This window comes from Podarcis filfolensis (genome assembly GCF_964270895.1).
Source record: "Podarcis filfolensis genome assembly, chromosome: 4".
Classification (NCBI taxonomy): Eukaryota; Metazoa; Chordata; class Lepidosauria; order Squamata; family Lacertidae; genus Podarcis; species Podarcis filfolensis.
In genome coordinates, this window is record NC_139607.1 from 71,151,887 (window position 1) to 71,173,224 (window position 21,338).

General features: G+C 41.0%; 2 protein-coding genes and 1 long non-coding RNA gene across 4 annotated transcripts in view; 1 reads left to right on the forward strand and 2 right to left on the reverse strand.

The window, feature by feature from the left end:
• CMSS1 (cms1 ribosomal small subunit homolog) overlaps positions 1 to 21,338 on the forward strand; it is a 180,056-nt gene that overhangs the window by 132,979 nt on the left and 25,739 nt on the right. The window lies entirely within an intron of this gene.
• FILIP1L (filamin A interacting protein 1 like) overlaps positions 1 to 21,338 on the reverse strand; it is a 185,149-nt gene that overhangs the window by 128,402 nt on the left and 35,409 nt on the right. The gene's annotated exons all lie outside the window — the stretch shown is intronic.
• Positions 3,002 to 19,806, reverse strand: LOC310761649. Its single transcript, XR_014547630.1, has 4 exons — positions 19,168 to 19,806; positions 10,900 to 11,084; positions 3,650 to 4,080; positions 3,002 to 3,389 (listed from the first exon to the last, which is right to left on the reverse strand). It is a non-coding gene; the product is annotated as an uncharacterized lncRNA (long non-coding RNA).

Below are 21,338 nucleotides of genomic sequence, written 5' to 3' on the forward strand. Positions count from 1 at the left end.
TCATTCTCGGATGTAACAATCAGAAGCATGCCCTTCTTTTTAAGCAAACCACAGTTGCTTGTTGCATCCAAATTTGGGGAACTGTGGTTTGCTTACACAAGTGGTGGGAAACCTGTGTCCCTACAGATGTCTGACTCCCAACTTCCATCAGCCCCAGCTAGCATAGTCAGGAATGATGAGAGCTGTAGTCCTACAACATCTGGAAGGCCACTTCTTGTTTATATTCTATTTTGTGAACAAGCCACAGTCTGAAACTACTGTGTGGCTCCTTAGCATAAGTAGTACTTAAAACTGGGTTCTAAGTTCATTCCCTACACCCAAATGGTATTTCGGCATAAAGCTCTGTCTTTTACTGCTGCCAACTTTTTCACCAGACCCCCATGATCTGGTGCTTGCTGTATCAGCTGATGGTGCTCATTTCCATGCTGTGAAAAACCATCCTTGATTTCTACAAATCAAGCTGCTGCTTGAAGACACAGAAGTAATTAAAGATTCCCACCCTCCTGTGCACTGACTTTAAAAAATGTTTTTCTAGTATAGAACGCTGGCTGATGTGGAAAAGCTAAAAGACAGTGTTGAGATATGAACTATTAAAAGAAGAATAAGGAGGTCTCAAGATGTTGCAACCCCCTGGTTCCTAGAAACCTTTGCTGCTCCTAAGGTTTGAGAAGTTTTGTCCCATGGTTATATTGTGCATAAAATATGTTCACTTTAAAGTTAGGGAGCTTCATACATAAACCATCTAGTGTCTGCCTTTCTTTATCTACAGTCTCCTAAAGGAGAAATCGACCCTGTTGTTCCATGTCATAAAGTCATACAGAATGAAGCATCCAAGAGCATTCCTGGTGTATCTTGAGGTCAGTAGAGTCCCTTCAAATCTCAATTCAGAAAGAAGCCAAATGCTTTTAAAGCACCTCCTTCCTCTGGGCATAGAAATTGAGCAGTTTTGGAAAGTGTTGAATCCTGTCTTTCCACCAGAGGGCTCTGCATAGTCTAAAAACCTTCCTTCCCTAATACATTTAGAATGGAGAAACGTATTTCTTTCTGATCACCTGCTTTGATATGCAGCTTTTTGAAATGGTTCATTTCCATTTCACCATGCTTCCATTTTCCATGCTTGTGTGATTTTGAACATGGCAGCAATGATTGTGTTTTGCTACTTTGCTTTTACCATGATCTGGCAGCAATTGAAATTTGGAAGAAATGTATGCTCTCCTTGCCCTTCCCCTCCATTTATTAGTTTTTCTGGGGGATTTTTCTTAAAAGGTGGTGGAAAGTTCCATATACAGAGAATTTAATGATGCTAATAGAGAAATGAAATCAGAACAGTATCAGTCAATATGTTTCCAGAAAGCGATCTCCTCAAGTAAGTATAACACTCAGCGCAAAATACCTCACTGCAGCCTTGCCTAACTAGTGTGAAGATGGGCTGTACTATTATGATTCTCCATAGTACGTTTGGAATAACAGCATTCAGTTTAAGAATCTGATCTGACCTGGATTGCAGGAACTTGTAACAGTTGGGAAGCACATATGCTGTGAGAGAATACTTGTTTTGTAGAAAACAATCCTCAGCATGCAGAATGGAACCATAAATAAATATTTTGATTACCTCTAAGGTTCCCATGAAACTTTTGTCAGTTGCCTTTGCAGGTGCCCAAAACCACTCAATCCACACTTCTGCTAACAACCGTGATTCCCTCCCTCCAGGTTCTCTGTAAGGCTTTCTTGGGGGAGGGGGGCTTGAATAGGCCTTTGTGGTGTTTTTACCTATTTTTACCCTACCTTTCTGCTAAATAGCGCAAAGGCAGCTTACGGGAAGTGAAGCAGTTATAAACTGTTGATCACAGGAGCAGTAGTGGTACAGAAAACAAACAGGCAATTAAGATTTTTAAAACGCAGAGTAAGAAGGCTGATCGCCGAAGAATTGATGCTTTTGAATTATGGTGCTGGAGGAGACTCTTGAGAGTCCCATGGACTGCAAGAAGATCAAACCTATCCATTCTTAAGGAAATCAGCCCTGAGTGCTCACTGGAAGGACAGATCCTGAAGCTGAGGCTCCAATACTTTGGCCACCTCATGAGAAGAGAAGACTCCCTGGAAAAGACCCTGATGTTGGGAAAGATTGAGGGCACAAGGAGAAGGGGACAACAGAGGACAAGATGGTTGGATAGTGTTCTCAAAGCTACCAGCATGAGTTTGACCAAACTGCGGGAGGCAGTGGAAGACAGGAGTGCCTGGTGTGCTCTGGTCCATGAGGTCACAAAGAGTTGGACACGACTAAACGACTAAACAACAACAACAAAACAATTCCAGCCCCTTCCATTCCCCCCCCCCCCGGATCCTTATTATGAAGATGCCATTCCTAACTAGCAACAGTTTTTTCTCTGCTCTGTAGACATGTCGGGATATCTGCACATATTTATACATTGGTTTAACCAATGAGTAGCCAATAAGGTCAACTCTCAGAGCCTAGTTTCCATTTGCTAACCTGTGTGCCTCTAAACGCTCCATGCCCTTGCCATACTTGGGCCTTTTGACTAGGCCACCTATCCTATTTGCTTGCCTGCTGTTTCTCTTTCGGTTACATCGGCGCCAAGGTTTTTGCTAGTTATCTTGCTTTTTATTAGCTGAAGTATGATGACATGCCTGCAGATAGTGCTTGTAACATTCTTCTTGACTTAAGGAGAGTGAATATCCCACTGTGCGGAGGGAGAGCTATGGGCTTCAAAAGGAAAATAGGAACACTTCCAAGAAGTGAGTAATGTTGTTTTATTGTCTCTCCCCCCACCCCACCCCAATCGTAGGTGAAAACAGACAGACATGATACTTCTCATCCTAGTGTGCCGTGCTTCTGCTGTTCCACTTACTGTACAAATCTCTAAGCAGCTTTCAAATCCTACACCCCCCATGTAAAACCCGACGCATCCCAGTGGAAGCAAAATAGGTTTTTTGTGTGTCCCCCCCCCTTTTTTTATTTGTTGGAAAGGGTATTGTACTTCAAAACCAGGATGCTCTATATATTATACTGTTTAATGCTGGAGTGGCCTTCTGGCATTGCTTTTGCAAATAACCATCCTCTTAGTCAATAAATTACTGCATGCGCTTCTAAAATATAAACTCCTCATTGACCCAGAGAGCAAAAATTCAATGTACATTAGTGGCGTGCTCTGGGACATTTTCATTCATACTTTTTTCATTTAAAGGTTTGGTAGACTTGTCTGCAGAGCATTTTAAAACCCCTCTGATAATCCCCTCAGACTCCCATGGCGCACATTAATCGAGACAAGGCAGATGAGGTGCAGACGGTGGAGTTCACAGAGCACATGCAAGCTGATCCTTCATTTCAGCAGGAGCTCTCCTGCCTCCCCTTTCCAAAGCAGTAGTTCCTGCAAAACAAATGCCAGGTTGCATTTTTAAAAGTGTTGTTCGGTATGAATTCTGCCATTTCCAAAGCTAGGGCCCGTGCATTGAATTTGCAAGCTGACATTTCGATTCAGTGGCTGAAGAGGTGAAACCCTGGCCGGGAAGCCCTGGCTGCTAGCTCTGGCAGGGACCACCATAGAAACGTAGGAAGCTGCCTTATACCAAGTTAAGTCCATTGGTCTTTCTAGCCTATTACTGTCTTTATACTGACTTTATAACCTACCTGGAGATGCCAGGAATTAAACCTGAGAACCTTTTGCATGCAAAGCAGTTTCTGTACTGCAGAGTTTAAGCCTTTCCCCATCAGTCAGCGTGAGAGATGTTCACTCTGCAATTTGGGCCAATTGTTTGTTTTAGCATTTTGAGATTTGTATACTATCTTGGATGCCTTGCAAGGCCTTTTATAAATGCAATGTAGAAAAAAATCACATCCTGGTTCTTAGGAAGCTCAAATCCTACATTTCTTCGGAACTGCTTCTACTCCCTGCTTTGTGGTTGCTGACTTGCTGTCATCCCATCCCTCCTCTCTCTTCTCCAGCTTTATTTTTGGGTGGATTGGGATGAAATCTGCAGACAAGGCTGCTTCTTCTGATGGTATGAGTCTTGCCAGATACCAAAAGGGTATAAAAAAGAATAGCAATCTCTCCCAGTGTTCTGTGGGCAAACGAACAGGCAGAAGAAAGGTGACCCCTAGGTAAGAACCCTGCCTGATCACAGAGAAATTGGGTTTTTATGCCTTTAAAGTTGGGTTTGTTGTGAAGGAAGAACTGTCAGGGATTTGCTTTCCTCCCAGTGGTTTTGTTTGTGTGCACTGATTCAGTGGAATTACGTTGGTGCCCTTAGGTGGTATTGCAAGCACACAAAGCAGCGAGCAAAGGATTTGATTTGAGGCGTAGGTTGGCATGGGTAATGGAAACTTCCATCTTGAGGACCCAAAGCACCTCTCACCCCCTCCCCTCCTCAACTGGCCTTAGTCATCTGCCAAAGCTGCTTTTTGCTCGGTGGGGGAAGTTTGAGAGTGAGTGAAACAAGTAAGGCAGAGCGATACATAAATAAATTTAAAGCACTCAGACAGATTTTAAAGGAAGACTACACACACACGTAGAAGCAAAGAAGAATTGTAAGGGGAAAGGGTGGAGGAATAGTTAATACACAACAAGCACACTTAAAGCAACACCAAAGAAAATCAAGACTGAATGAAAGGATAGCTAACAGAATGGTTCCTGGAGTCCATGCGCAAAGGCAAAATTGCAGTAACTCTCCCTCCCCTGTGAACACCTTTACCTGTCCTAAGCGGGCCTTGCCCTCCTCCTTGTTTACCAGCCTCTGGGAGCAAGCCAGGGCCCTCACATGACCATTCCAGAGCTCATTAAGCAAAGTGAAGAACTTCTTCTTTATTTTAAATACAGCTTTTTCTCCTTTTTAATTTTCCCCTCCCTTGATTTGTGTTCTTTTTAATATTCTGAAGATTTCAGGGCTTTCAAAAGTATTGTGCCTTGCTGTTCTAACCACTGAATTCACTAAAGTTTCTTTTTTAAAAATATATAAAAAACTACTGTTGTTGTTTTTTTAGAAAATATTTAAATATTTTTAAACAGCACTTCCATTTAAAATATTGTGAGGCTGTATATAATCTATAAACACAATACAAAAGTAAGAACAATAAGAACATCCAACGAAATCGGTAAAAGCTGGTTGGCAAAGAATCTCAAGTTCATAAGACTGTTTTCAGAAGATGTCTGAGAGCACGTAGGCAGTTGTTGAGGTCCTTCCAGCATTCTTCAGGCCTTGTGACATCCTTACGGTCTAAGAAGTGAAACTTAAAGCTATCTGCCAAGACACAGGTGCCAATTACACTCAGAGTAAGAAAGGATCTTGATTATTTTACAGGACACAAGCAGCCTGACAATAAATCTTTCCAGGAGTTGTAAAATTTGTACTTCACTTTCTGGAACAGATTTTTCGGACAGTTGTCAATGAAGTACTTTGAAAAGTATGCTTTATCCAGTCAGAAGTAAATCCCGCAAGGCTTTAAATAACCTTAATGTAATGTCTTTGTGGTTACACATGAGAATAATTAGTAGGTTCTGTCTTGTTTTATTCACTACACTACTGGCACGGAATCTGAAGTCCCATAGATTAAAAATGACATGTCTCTCTCCCCCTCCCCCACCCCTTGGCTTTTAGAAATTCTTTGTTTAAGCCAGTCTGTAATAGGCCTTGTTTATAAATCTGAAATAATTTTTTTAAAATAAGTTTTTATTGTTAAAATAGTTCATCATTAATACACATATACTAGCATACAAACATACATTTCATACAATCCTTAAAAGTGTTCAAACATACTTACACTCAATCCCACAAATAATTCCTTTCCCCATCACCATCCACCACCTCTCTGAAATAAAATAAAAAAATAAATCTGAAATAAATTGATCCTCCTTTCACAAAAGTGTATTTTTGTCATTCCATTGCAATATTATAGATGCTAATGTTATTACAGAAATTAATGTACTGTTCGTAGTCCAACCTTTCATGGAGCTGCTCCAAAGATTGTATCTCAGCAGTGGGAAACCTCTGATCCACAGGCCCAGTTAGACCCAGCATAGATCCCAGTTTGGCCCACGAGGCCATTACCCACCAACCATGCCCATCTTCTTCTCACATGGCATCATATGTGTCTGCAGAGGAGAAAAGCTTCATTTTGCGCAAGCAGTTTGAATCCAATCTGCTTCCTGAAAATGGACTTTAGAAAAGCTTGCTGTAACTGCTAATCAGCTGATTGGTAACTACAGCAAGCCTTTTGGAAGGCACTCTTCCAGCACCAACAGGGCACTGTAACTGATGATCAGTTGATCGCCGGTTACAGTGACCTGCATTGAACTTTGACAGCTGTAAACTACTATACCAGGTGATTGACAGGTGGGCAGTCCAGCCCATGAGTCAGAGTTGAGGTGAGGGGAATTAAAGATCTGGCCCATTGGCCAGATCCTGTTCCCCACCTCTGGTATACACGGAGAACAATTTCAAATAGGATATACCGTAATTTTTGCTCTATAAGACTTACTTTTTCCCTCCTAAAAAGTAAGGGGAAATGTGTGTGCGTCTTATGGAGCAAATGCAGGCTGCGCAGCTCTCCCAGAAGCCAGAACAGCAAGAGGGATTGCTGCTTTCACTGCACAGCGATCCCTCTTGCTGTTCTGGCTTCTGAGATTCAGAATATTTTTTTTCTTATTTTCCTCCTACAAAAACTAGGTGCGTCTTGTGGTCTGGTGCGTCTTATAGAGCAAAAAATACGGTAATATGCAATCTGTATGTCAGTTATTACATACGTATTGATTGTATGCATGAGTTTCTCCTTATCTTCACACACAAGGAATTTTTTTTAACCGTGAATTAGAATTCTGTAACACATGAAACAGGTCTTGGAAAACATTTTGGCTGGGATTGAAAGCTCTGCTTCAGGTGTGCTCCATAGGATTTTAACACCTACCCAAACAGCAGGCACCATGCCCTGCAATGCCATTTTGCAAACAGCTTTTTGAAAGTCTAGATGATCCTTGGACTAGATGACCCTCAGGGTCTATTCCAACTCTTCAGTTCTATTGTTCTCAGTCCTCTGAGTTTAAAAAGCTGTTTGTCATGTTACATTGGTTACCTGCTGTTCACAATCCAAAAGCTCAATTGGGTGTGCAGAACTTGCTGTGTGATTTTTTTTTTAACCCAACCAATATGTACTTTTGAAATTGTCCAACATTCTTTTGAAAGTTGTTTAAGAGGAGTTAAATTTAAGGGAAATAATTGGGTGATATACAACTAAATCACACTCAGACTTGATTCATTGATTTCAGTGAATTTACTGTGTGACTAACATTGGATAATATCCATAACAACAGCCACTTAAGATCCTGGATAAATGATTGGTGATGATTATTAGACTGTAGACTGTTCACAAGGCATCACATATTTCAGTAGATTTTGCTATTCATCCAAGAGCAAATAAATAAATAAATGGTTTATTTGTTTCCAGGTTCTAAAAGTCCTGTAATAGCAAAACAATGGGATTTTCCCATTGACCCTCATTTCTATTTCCTTCAGATGGTTGCATTCATAATGCCTAATACCCCTTGGGTTTGTTTTATTTTGTTTGCAATAAGGTCAACCAAACATAAAAGTCAAATTCAGGGCATATCAACATAACTTTGCCTCAGCCATTATTTTTCTCAATGGTGCATAGGTCTCTGTGAACTCAACCATAGTTAGATACACAAAATCAGGGTGTGTTTTCCCTTCCAGTTGCTTAAATCTGATAGACTGCACATGGCTTGTATTCATATCTGTCTAAAGTTGTTGTCAGAGGGCCAACAGTAACCATTAACATGAGCAAAGGTTTACTTTGCAGGTTTGATGGGAAATGTACCCAGGTCTGTTCAATTTCAGTTGAATTCCTAGACTATGCCATCACTTTTAATGCACCAGGATATAATCAAATGTTACTGGAGTTCCAAAGCAAGTGAGAAACATGATCAAATAATTGCATCTGATACTTAAGCAAGACTTTGCCTAACATATTAATAGCATGTTGATAGCATAATTTGTTTTGTTAAGCCTATCTACAAAGTGTACAATTCTCCTATAGGCTTTAAGCATCCCTTCCACCGGTTTTCTGATAGGGTGTTACCCTTTTGTGTAATGTGGGTTAATAACAACGATCCCATTTGAGCAGTTGTTGTTGTTGTAGTTGTTGTTGTTGTTGTTGTTGTTGTTGTTGTTACTACTGTTACTATTAATTAACAACTACATGATTAAAAAATGGTTTTTGCTTTTTTGGTAAATTATATATATTAAACACACACACCTATACAATAATAGGTTTTCATACTTGGTTCAAAATGAATTCTGATTGAACCTGGTAACTTCAGCATGAAAAGCATGTGTTTTGCCTCCACTGACAGAGGCTATATGCCTTAGAATACCAGTTGCTGGAAATCATATGTGGGGAGAGTGCTGTTAATGCTCAGATTCTGCTTATGGAATTCCCATGAGCATCTGGTTGGCCATTGTGAGAACAGTCTGCTAGGCAAGATGAACTTTTGACCTGACCTAGGAGGGCTTATCTCATAGTCTTCCAGTTAGAGATGTGTGATTGATTCTGCATTTAAATTAAGCCAACTACTTCTTGGTTCAAGAAAAACAAAAAGTTTTGAGCCTCGCCAAAAAAGTGATGCTTTTGAATTATGGTGCTGGAGGAGACTCTTGAGAGTCCCATGGACTGCAAGAAGATCAAACCTATCCATTCTGAAGGAAATCAGCCCTGAGTGCTCACTGGAAGGACAGATCGTGAAGCTGAGGCTCCAATACTTTGGCCACCTCATGAGAAGAGAAGACTCCCTGGAGAAGACCCTGATGTTGGGAAAGATAGAGGGCACAAGGAGAAGGGGACAACAGAGGATGAGATGGTTGGACAGTGTTCTCGAAGCTACCAACATGAGTTTGACCAAACTGCGGGAGGCAGTGGAAGACAGGAGTGCCTGGTGTGCTCTGGTCCATGGGGTCACGAAGAGTCGGACACGACTGAACGACTAAACAACAAATTTGTACTGTTGTCTAATCTTGTTCAACATAAAGCTTCAGTTGACTTGGGTTGAAATGTTCAAGGACTTCTTTTTTTGATCCCCAAATTCAGCTGGTTCCGTAAAAGATACAGAAGCATTTTGCTTCTTGCATCTCAAAACGTTTCTATGCATCTCTCTCTGCACCTAGCACAGAGAAGGTACTTTGTCATAGCTTTGCCCTTTCTCAAAGACGCTTTCTAAGTTGATGCCCTCACAGGTTGTACAGTCGGAACGATTAAAAAAGATGATGAGCATATCTGTGCAGATGAGTCAATGCAGATACTTGCTAATGCCTTCCAAGAGTAAAAATCTAATCTGTTTGCATGACAGAAAGTTTTAAGCTAGTAGAGGAAACATTACCTCATTACAAAATAACTAAAACCTTTTAAGATAGTGCATATGTTGCTAATATAGCCGTTAGGCACAGTGAATATTGGCTGTAGTTGAGGAGGAATTAAAGAACTTCTTAATGAGGGTGAAAGAGGAGAGCGCAAAATATGGTCTAAAGTTCAACATCACTAAGATCATGGCCACTGGTCCCATCACCTCCTGGCAAATAGAAGGGGAAGAAATGGAGACAGAGATTTTACTTTCTTTGGCTCCAGGATCACTGCAGATGGTGACAGCAGTTACAAAATTAAAAGACGCCTGCTTCTTGGGAGAAGAGCAATGACAAACCTAGACAGCATCTTAAAAAGCAGAGACATCACCTTGCCGACAAAGTTCCATAAAGTTAAAGCTGTGGTTTTCCCAGTAGTGATGTATAGAAGTGAGAGCTGGACCATAAAGAAGGCTGATTGCTGAAGAATTGATGCTTTTGAATTATGGTGCTGGAGGAGACTCTTGAGAGTCCCATGGACTGCAAGAAGATCAAACCTATCCATTCTTAAGGAAATCAACCCAGAGTGCTCACTGGAAGCACAGATCCTAAAGCTAAGGCTCCAATACTTTGGCCACCTCATGAGAAGATAAGACACCCTTGAAAAGACCCTGATGTTGGAAAGATTGAGGGCACTAGGAGAAGGGGACGACAGAGGACGAGATGGTTGGACAGTGTTCTCGAAGATACCAACATGAGTCTGATCAAACTGCGGGAGGCAGTGGAAGACAGGCGTGCCTAGCGTGCTCTGGTCCATGGGGTCACAAAGAGTCGGACACGACTAAAGAACAACAACAAAAGTGCCTTATTCTACTCTGTTTTATGCTGAACTCAGTTGTGCTGCCCTTCATGAGGAGATCAGAATTGTGTCCCTCAAATATACTGTTTCTTAGCTGTGTTTCATATTGTCTCCTAGATTATAAATGACATTGTTCCAGTTTTTTGAAATAGAATCTTAGAATAGAACATGGAGGTAGATTTATCTGGAACTACATGAAAACACAAAGTAGACACAGTAGAGCAAAAATGTGATTTTAAGAGGATAACATTCTAGACTTTGTATTTCTTGAACACACTTTGTAAATATTTAACAGCATAGCATTTATGGGCATAGTCAAGCTCACTACAACTTATCATTTGTAATGCCAAACCATAGTTTAGTGTTTTATGTTAGCCTTTATGGTACAATTCTCCCCCCCCCCCCCATTTTGCTACCCCTTTGGCATTTTTAAATTAGATAATAAACAGATTCATCCATTGATAGAAAGCCATTTGATCTATTAAAAATGCTTTTTACTAGGAGAGCAATAGTAAAACAAATTGATGCTGGCTGTCAAAAAGTTGAAATCGCTTATTCATCTTGAACAGATCCAAATATAGATTTGCACTCTATTTTGAGGGGCTGGTGGAATAAGAACAGTGCTTAAGGTACTTATCTAGCTACGAGTGTTCAGATAAGGGTTGTACAAATGGTCTCACCTCTAAGCAACAACACATGGCTTTGCTATGAGATACTTTGAAGATGCCGTTATGGTAGCAAATAGTCAGCAAGTCTCTTGTTTCCTGCTCTTGGATGGCTCTGAAGTAATGTGTTATTGCCAAGTCAATGACCTTCACTGAACTGGTTATACAAGAGCAAATTGAAGATGTGCCATGTCATCGTCCTGGAGATGAAAGAATGAATCACGTTTGCTAATTGAAAATACATTAATTTAAAAACAAGATAGATTGTTTGAGGTTCTCCAAAGAGATCCTTGTAACATGTGGAGTATTTATGTGCTGTCATCAGACAGCCAACATGGTGAAGTGGGTAGAAATATCAAACTTGGATCAGAGACAACTAGGTTCAAATCCCAGTTCAGCCACGGACCTCACAGAGATACCTTGGTCTAGTCACTTTCTCTCTGCCTAACCTACCTCATAGGTTTTTTATTCTGTGAACTTCACTGAGATCTTGTGAAGAAGGGTGGTATATAAATCTAATAGAATAAATAAATGCCATTTATGCTCACTTAAGTCACTTGGTGGAATAGCAGAATGCAAATGCAGTAAAAGTAAGTCTTTTCCTTCAAAGAAAGTGTGTTTGAAAGAAAGATGTACCCACACCGATTATTGTAAACAGAAACAGGTTTTCAGGTACAGTAAGCCTGCAACTTACACACATTTAACTTGTACACATTCTGCTTTACACGCTTGGCTAAATGAATGAATGGATGAATGAATGAATGGGGGTGAGCATCTAGGAAAAAAGACTTTGGTAATCCCACCTGCAATTGAAGCCAGTGTGTTTTGACTATACACAAATTTAGCTTTAAGCACGATCCCCGGAACATAACCTCATGTAAAGTTGTGGGCTTACTATATTTGAAATCAGGATGCCTGAGAATTGTTTGTGTCCCTGCCTCGCAAGCATTTTGCCTAAGCTCCCTAAACTATATGTTTAATTATTCAAGGGAGATTTGGTTTAATGAATCAGGTTTTATGCAGCTCTCACACAAACTTCTTGCTGCCTTGGTTGCTTTTCGGTTCTTAGTTTCTGGTGTGCGACTGTCACTGCTATAATTCTATAATTAGTTTTCTCAAGGTTTCTTGACTCAGCCCCATTCTTTTAAATCTGATTTCCCATCATGCCTGTTGCCTGCCTCAGAGTGTTGTTAAAGGGCACTTTTTGTTTTTATATGCAACCACTGGGTTTGCTATCACACACAGAAGTAATACCATTGAAGTCAACAGGATGCCATTGGCGTGAGCTAGTGTACATCCAGCCAACATAGCATGAGCAAAGGCTGCATAGTTTGGTAGATGATGTGATGATAATTACTCATTTACCCTAGGCAGTGTCTTTATGGTTCTAGCAGAGCTGGCCTGTCTGAAAATGAAAATTATGTTAAATTAGTTCCATATGCCCCTTCATAATAATTAACTACAAGCTGATAAAGATCTATCTGGAGTCTTTGACCAGCTCGTCATTACATGTACCGTTTCTTACTTTTAGAATGTGGGTAAGAGTGCATGTAAACACAGAGGTCTGAGGGGCGGGGCTTAAAAGCCATTAGTGCTTGAGGAATTTTAGCTAAATGCAGAATGGGAGTGTACTAATTATTACATTAAGGCTAATGTATTAGCTGCAGTTGAATCAGTCCAAGTATGCACTTTCCAACAAAAGACTCAGCTACATTATACACATGAAAAAAGAGTGGTGAATCTCGGCGCTTCTGAGTTGCATTCTCTGTTTTCACGGAATAAGCATTAATCAAACTTTAAATGCTGAAAGAAGAGCACTTCTTACAACTTAATTGTCAGATGCAGCAACGGAGTATCTGCTGTAATGGAAAATCCACTCTTGAGCCAATTCCTTTCGCATACAGAGCTCCTGTGTTCCCAGGCTCTCTCTGTTCAATTCAGTTGGATGGCTTTAAAAGAGGATTAGACAAATTTGTGGAGGACAAAGCTATCAGTGACTCCATTATCAGAAGCATTTGCCTCTGAATACCAGTTGATGCGAATCACAGGTGGAGAGAGTGCTCCACTAGGAGGTTCCCCCCCACCGCTGTTTTGCTGCCGCACCCAATTTAAGGTGTTGACTTTGGAGTATAAAACCCTCTATGACCCAAGTACTTAAAGTAGTGCTATGACCACTATCTGCTGGCCTGAGCCATAAGCTTTGCAGGAAAGTCTCTGTTTGTGGTCCCATTGAGACAGGGGTCAGCAAACTTTTTCAGGAGGGGCCGGTCCGCTGTCCCTCAGACCTTATGGGGGGGCCGGACTATATTTTTGGGGGGATGGATGAATGAATTCCTATGCCCCACAAATAACCCAGAGATACATTTTAAACAAAAGGACACGTTCTACTCATGTAAAAACACACTGATTCCCGGACCGTCTGTGGGCTGGATTTAGAAGGTGATTCGGCCTGATCCGGCCCCTGGGCCTTAGTTAGCCTACCCATGCATTGACATTTTGCAGTGATACAGAGCAGAGCCTCCTCTGTTGTTGCACTCTGGAGGTGGAACTACCATCCACTGGAGGTGTAGCTGACCCCCACATTGTTTTCACTCATGCCTTTGAGGATAGATTAGCCAAAGAGCTGGTTTAGTTATCAGCCTTTGGATTTAATATCTGTAGTATTGTAGTGCACTGCATTTTATGGAACCCTTTGGGATGAAAGGCGATTTTTTAAATATAATGAACAACAACAACAACAACAACAACAACAACAACTAATAACCAGCACCAACTATGGGTGCACAGTTGTTGTTGTCAGTTTGTGTGTGTGTGTGTGTGTGTGTGTGTGTGTGTGTTATGTACATAATTTCCTGTAACACAGATCTGGAAGGTCAAATGCATGCCACTGTACAAGGTAAGTCAAAGAAGGAAGGAAGGAGCCAGATGTAGACATGTGGAGCATGGGTTGGTATTAGCCCAAAAATCAGTCTATTTTGGGGGATGCCTGCTTTTGACCCCCTGTGACGAAACATTATCCAAGTTCTAAAACAGTTCTAGTATCTGTAGTAAGGTTTAAGGTTACACATACTTTCAACGTGAATTCTGGTTTCACAGCTGATAGCCATACATATAACTATTCTAAGAAAAAGAGGAGCGGAGGGGATTTGTCAGACTCGTCTACTATGAGAGCAATCCTTCCCGCTACAAATGTCCATATGTCATATTTAATGGCTACTGTTTCGTTGAACTTTTAAGCTATGGAATTTACTATGGAATATGGGGCCAACACAATATAGTGTTGGATAGATTTGGACTAAACTTTCAGTGTAGGGTGACTGATGAAAGAAGGATAAATTGTACTAATATGTGGTAGAATAGCTTAGTGAGAAACACCAACAACTCCAATGATTTGAATAGTTCATATAATGTTTTTTTGAACTGTTTTAGAATGCAGTCTGTGACATTTTTATGGACTTGTTTTCCTGGTGAGATAGGGTGGAATTATTCTCCTTCAGGTATAATATTTCATTATAATTATAATTTAAAAGCATTCTTTTGGCTCCAGGTTAAGATTGTCGTGATAGCACCTTGTCATTCGCAATGCAAATTCTCGGTGAATGATCGGGCAATTACATAATAGTTATTCACATGCAAGGTTGAAATGGTTGAGGTTCTGTTACATTTTGGAAGTTGATATTCTCTTGGGAGATGTTAGCCTCCAAATGTCACCCAATAATGCATTGATCTGCTTCTGTAGTTGCTGACAGATGATGCAATTATCAACTGACCTCTGCCGAGCATTTCTGACCACCTTGTGTACTTAATACTGTCCTGGTTTATTACTGTCAGCTGTTTATCAGTTGCAAAAATGGCTGCTTGTGCACGGTGACAATGACAAGACAGCAGGTCCTATTCATCTCCACAAGCACAGCAGCATGCAAGCTCGTGCTTTTGTAGTGTTACTTCTACCTGGTAAGGATAGAGCTGTCAAGTTCTATCTTACTTTGCAGTCTTTCCCACTGTGTAAAGTTTTCTGCCTGAATAAGAGAGTTGATGTGTGGAGGGTCACTACAATTAGTTTTGATAACACAAACAGATGAAGCTGGTGATGATAGGTGGTGGATGGTTGCTTCCTACCTTCTTGGTCACCCCAGCTGGGTGTGTGTGAGAAGTTGAATATATATTGATGGTTATTCCTTCAAGAAGGCCTCCATAACTTGTGACCTGTCAGGTACTCAACAACTTCTTTGTTTTTGGATTCCCAAGCAGGTCACAAAAACAGGATGTTTGTTAAGGCTCAGGTGGACTGCCACAAATGCCTATTGGGACTGCATATGGGGACACACAGGTTGCGTGGACCTGACTTAAACTGATCATAGTTAGGGTAATAGCAAAGTTTAAGAACCTAAGGTGATGCCTCCATTATCACTTCTGCATTATTTAGAGGACCATATAATATCCACCATTACGATACTCTTCCTCCATGGAGCTCAAGACTTTGATCTCCTTTGATTTCCACAAGTTAGAGATGGCCATCCAGTAGGGTTTGTGGCTAAACAAGGATTTGAACTAGATCTCTCCCCGATTCAAGTCAAAAGCCAAATGAGACATGACACTTGTTGAATAGTTTGGCACTGTGCAGTTGTATTTTCTTTAACTGCTGTATTGGAGGAGCTGGATTGGGGCAATGGCATGGGGGAGGCAGTGAATGCAGCTTTAACCCTTTGCCTCTAACATGCTCCTAAGCAGTATTGCCCTTGCATCTGCTGCTTGCAATGGGGAAAGACTCTCATGGATAGATAGAACTGAGTAATCTTGCTGAATAATAGAACAGGAATAAATTGCTGCTAAATTCTCCAGAAGGGTTTTGTTTTGCGTCTTTGTCTGCATTTCTTACCTCTTGCAGTGCGGTTCTTTGGAGGGCACAAGTTCACGTCTATTATTTTAAGAAGGTTATGGTCCTTAAGATTCTGCGGCTTAGAGCCAGTAGAAAGGTCCCAAAGGAAGATGTGTATAGTGGTGGAGGAGATATTTCCCATATTGCAGGATACGGCTCTTGGTTGTTTCTCCATTTAAATGGCTTAAATACTTTGTGTGCATCGGAGTAAATCATGCAGGTCCTTCCCACAAGGTTCAGCTGGCAAACCTCAGTACATTTCACACATTTTAAAGCAACATTTCTGCACAGTGTCTGTGGGTTTTGTTTATAGGAAAAGGAGACACTAATCCCCAGATTAAAAAAAAACCCCACAAAACTTGTTATGCCAAGACAATAGAAACCCTTTTTTAATCTGTAGGGGTTGAGAGTTCCCATACTGAGCTAATAAGTTCTGCAGAAAGGTCTGGAATTGTCATTACCCTCCACATATACACCGGACACCCTTTCCTTATAAAAATTAATGTTTTTTTGGTGCTGTTCGCTAGTAGGAAGAGCTTTTTCACCTAGTAAAATACTGTACCTCTGTTTTGTGATGATGCAAGGTGACTAGAATCAATGCTAAGCTAACTTGTAAAAAAGCTACTTCTAACCTAACATTGCAAAGAGTCTATGCAACTAAGTGATATAACTAACCTATAACAAGTAAATTAAGAGCCCAGTTCTGTTGCAACTGCCAATGCAGGTCTGTTTGTTCTAGGTTAGATTGCTGGGGTGGTACTGTCAGATCCCGAAGCTCTTTTTGTTATCGTAACAATAAAGTATTGTAATTGGCTTGCGGGAGAGAGGGTTTGGTTGCTGTTGGTGAATCCTTGCTTCTCTTCAAGCAACAAGAAGCAGAGTAATTCTTTCCCCCAGCTTCTCCTACCCTTCCTTACTCTGCTCTGCCACTTTAGTCCTGGTTCTGTCTTCATGTATTTGTGTTAGCTGCCAGTCTTCTGGGTTCAAAACAGAGTTGGGTGAATACAGTATATTGATTACCCTTTGTGATATATTTTCTGGTAGGATTTTGGTTTTGTTAATCTGTTTTCCTTTCCACCTAATCTGGCTTGGCTTTTGGACACTGGACAGAATCCACAGTTCGTAGGATGGTTCATAGCTCAGTGGTTAAACAAGTGTGTGTGTGTGTGTGTGTGTGTGTGTGTGTGTGAAGAATGACATTTGCCTGATATCTTGGAGAGCCATAGTCAGTCAGAGTCAACAGTAGTGGATTAGATGGAACAGTGGTTTGTCTCAATATAAAAGCAAGTTTATATGTTCACCTGATGGCTTGTGGCTTCCTGTTTGGATTTTGTTGGATGATCTGCAGAGTCCCTGGTGGGTGGTTCTGCTTTGGGACAGAGGTCATATAGGTCATATTTGGCTCTTTGCAACATTGTGATTAGACTGAGGCTCACAGCTTTAACATCTCTGGTCCATAGGGATGACTAGTGAGGGTGGGTGGAGGAAGAGCGTAGCTTCATTGACAACACGAAGTGTACAACACACAGCAGTCAACTCCAGTCCATCTAGTGAAGAAGACAGTACATTGACACTGTCCTCCTGACTCATGATCTAGTCGTGATGGGAAAGAAATGGAAGGAAGGTTGTGCTTTCTCTGGCACTTGCCCATGCCCCCCTTTTTATTTATTTATTTAGTACATTTATATTCCTCCTTTCATCCCAGAAGTTCAGGGTAGCATGCATGCCTCTCTGTGTTGCTCATTCCCCACTTTGAGAATCAATAACTGAAGGCATCCCCTATTCATAGCTAAACAACCTTCCCATTACCAAGCAACCAATTACTGTTCTGGAATATTATCAAGCATCTTATTTTAATATCAGCTGGTGCCTGAGCTGCTGCACAGTTAACACCAGCAGATTTTCCTGAATGACTCTTAGTCTGCTTCAAGTCAAGCCTTTTGCAATACAGAAGTTACCACAGCTCACTTGTATGTGATGTGTAAACAAGAGATGGAGAAAACTATGAGGGACAAGAGGATGAAAGCATTTTGTGTGTGTTGGGCATGGCATCCTAAGCACATGAGGTCAATGCTTTTGGCCTCTCCATATGGTGGGGATTTCCTACTGTTGTTCATTGTCCTAGGGCAGGTAGGTCAGTGGGTTCCATGAACATTGTTATGTTTTAAGCCTTGTATTAACCTTGAACATAAATAGCAGGTGTTAAATGCATCACTTCAGCTACTCTGAAATTTGAACTAAGCACTCAGCTGGAAGTGCAATGTGAGGGGGGGGGACCTGAATGCTGGAGCTTGCAAACCTCTGCAGAAACTGCTTCTAAGTCGGAAGGCTAGGTAGTACCACGTCCTACCGCAGTAATTCAATGCTTTGCTATTTTGACTTTGCACTCTGAATCCTCTCTAAGCCCTGGTTCCATGAGCAATTACTTCTAGAACAGTATTTGGTGGAAATCCCATTGTAGCGTATCGCATTCATAGCACTGTCAGAATGGAGCAGGGAAAATTAGAGAAATGGCTGGCAAGAAAAAGGAATTTCCTCAGGCTGCATCTTTCTCTTCCATTGGTAAAATTCTATTTTAAATTAGTTTGTAGAAAATAGGCACAGCTTCTTCAAAGAAGTATAGTCTCATTTAAAGTTATCACAACAGACAACATTCCTAAACAACTTATCCACTGGTTTTACAATTCGGAACGCAGAAACCTTGCCTTATAAACTAAGTTATTCCCCTCCGTTGTCTATACTGGTGGGCAATGGCTATCCAAGGTTTCAGACAAGGGACATTCCCAACTCAACCGGGAGATGCCAGGGATTGAACCTGTTACACATGCAAAACATAGACTCTACCTCTAAGCTACATTTCTTTTCCATTAATAAGATAGTGCAAGTTAAGAAAACAAAAGAGGAAAATACATATAAAGAGTAATGATTACTACATTTTCCTACATTTACAATCAGTACAGGAGAAAGCCAAAAACAAAACAAAAATGATTCCTGTTAAGCAAGGTATTGTGTCTTCCACTCTACTGTTTTCTGTAGTTTTGTTTCCCTGCTGCTCACCTTCTCTAACTTAACTATGTTGGTCAGTTTTTAACTGATGTTTGTCCATATGATCACATAAGCCCTATCAAAAAGATTTATAATCCATCTTTCAGTTGAAATGGGTTATCTTTTTCTTACAACTGAAACAGTTTACCACGCATGCTGATGCCCCGAGATAAACAACCCCTTTCAGATTTATTTATCTTTTTAGAATACAATTCCCAGCTCTACCTAGATATTCCACAAACTGAATGTGAGACATTCCACATTCAAAGCACATTCTCTCTTAGTGCACCACATTCCTTCCCCTAAGGATAGGGAAGTTGTGTTTTAAGTTGTATGTTCCGAGAAACATATTTACTTACTGAAACAAGCACAACATGATGCAGTTCAGTTGTGATATACTTAACTAAGGTGACATTATGTGTCCAATTCTGCCCCATACTGCAGATGATGGGAAGGGAGACGAAGAAGACGAGAGTAGACTATTGTGTGCATTTTTGGGGTACTTGGCATCAGTGTGTATTCATTTCAGCTTTGCCCTTGAGTAATGTGCAAGTGAAGACACAGCCTAAGTTAGTGGTGGCCCTTGAATGTGCATGCCTTGTTATGACATCATAAATAGTTGGAGTAACAGCTCCCTAAGTAATTCTTTAAAAGCTCTGAGGTTTGGAAAGAGCTCTTATTTAAAATGGGAAATTAAATGTTCCTTTGATAAAATGTGAACTTAAAAAACAAGAAAAACAAAAAAGGATTTGGCAATTGAATTTATACAGAGCGTTTAGCGGCTACGTCACCATGCAGATTTATAGCAGAAATGAGTATTGAGAGCCTGCTTAATAGGCGTGATTAAATAACAAAAGAAAATTTGGTAACGTTTGAGGTTTGCAAGAGGTTTAAATGTGCTCCACAAGACATTGCTGTAAATTGTCCCAAAACAATTATTTTAACCTATTATTTCATTCTGGGCTCATGAGAACATAAACCTCGCTAAAACCGCAGCCGAAGGGTACTCCCAGAGTTTTCAACCTTGGGAGATTTACTCATCAGCACAATATGATGACACCACTTCACAGATAAGGGGCCTCTCAGGGCTGCCTGGGAAACGGAGACAGAAATTAAGCCAGGCAAGTTATCGTGAGACAGGTTTTGGCATTTGTTTTTGGATGCTAAGGAAAGAATATATCCAGTCCCTAGACCCTATCCAGCCTGATTTCACAGAGTAGAGGTAGGAAACATTTTTCCGCCTGAGGGCCACCTTCCTTTCTGGAACCTCTTGCTGTTTTCAGGGTGGTTGCCCGCTCTGATTTTCTCACCCTCGATATATTTCTACTTTTGCAAAAGTTTTGGGTTTCCTTGAACATGCTGATACTTCTCTCTTGTTTCCCGCTGGGTTCCTGCTGGTTATAACCTTGTTGGCACTCACTGGCTGCATTTGCAGTTAGAGGTAGTGATGATAAAGGATGCAATCCTGTCTGACTTGCAAATGCGAAATAGCATTTACAAATCAGAGTAGAGCCTTTTCCTGTCAGATCACCTCTCCGCCACTCCGTTGGGCGACATCACAACTAGGGCATTCATTCCTAAGTTATAAAAGAAACAAAACAAACCCCTACAGCTCACTTTTTGCCAACTATACATAAACTGCTTAGAGTATAATGATGGTGGGGCTAATAATAATAATAATAATAATAATAATAATAATAATAATAGCTGCTGTGTATTGCATACAATATATACAATAACTACATGTTGTTAATCTTTGCATTCACAAAGATTTGGATTTTACCTGTTTTATGGCTGCCTTATGCAACGAGACCCTTCTCCTTACTTGAGAAGCTGTTTAAAAATAATTCTTCAAGGAAACTCTGAATGAAATATACCAATATAGCTCAGTGCTGCCTAAGTTGTACTTCACCAGCAGGTGCAGGAGCCCAGAAATACACTGTTCTTAGAAAGGGCACTTCAGCAAAGTTCTGTCATTTCTGCTGTTACTTTTCTAGGCCTTCGCACTTCTCTATTTAAATCCGTGATCTTTTTTAACATGTGGAGAAATTAGAGGGACATTCCAGACTCTTGTCACATTCAAGCTGCAGTTCCTCTTGGAGGGGCCAGCTTGGAAAGACAGTAGCCATTTATTCTCCGGTTAAATCTCCCTTGAAAATATTTTTTCACATCAGCCACCACTGAAGGAAATGTACCACTCTTTCCAACGTAGCTCTGAGCCGTAGGTGGCACTGTGGGTTAAACCACAGAGCCTAGGACTTGCCGATCAGAAGGTCGGCAGTTTGAATCCCCATGACGGGGTGAGCTCCCGTTGCTCGGTCCCTGCTCCTGCCAACCTAGCAGTTCGAAAGCACATCAAAGTGCAAGTAGATAAATAGGTATCTCCTCCGGCGGGAAGGTAAACGGCGTTTCCGTGCGCTGCTCTGGTTCGCCAGAAGCGGCTTAGTCATGCTGGCCACATGACCAGGAAGCTGTACACCGGCTCCCTCAGCCAATAAAGCGAGATGAGCGCCACAACCCTAGAGTCGGT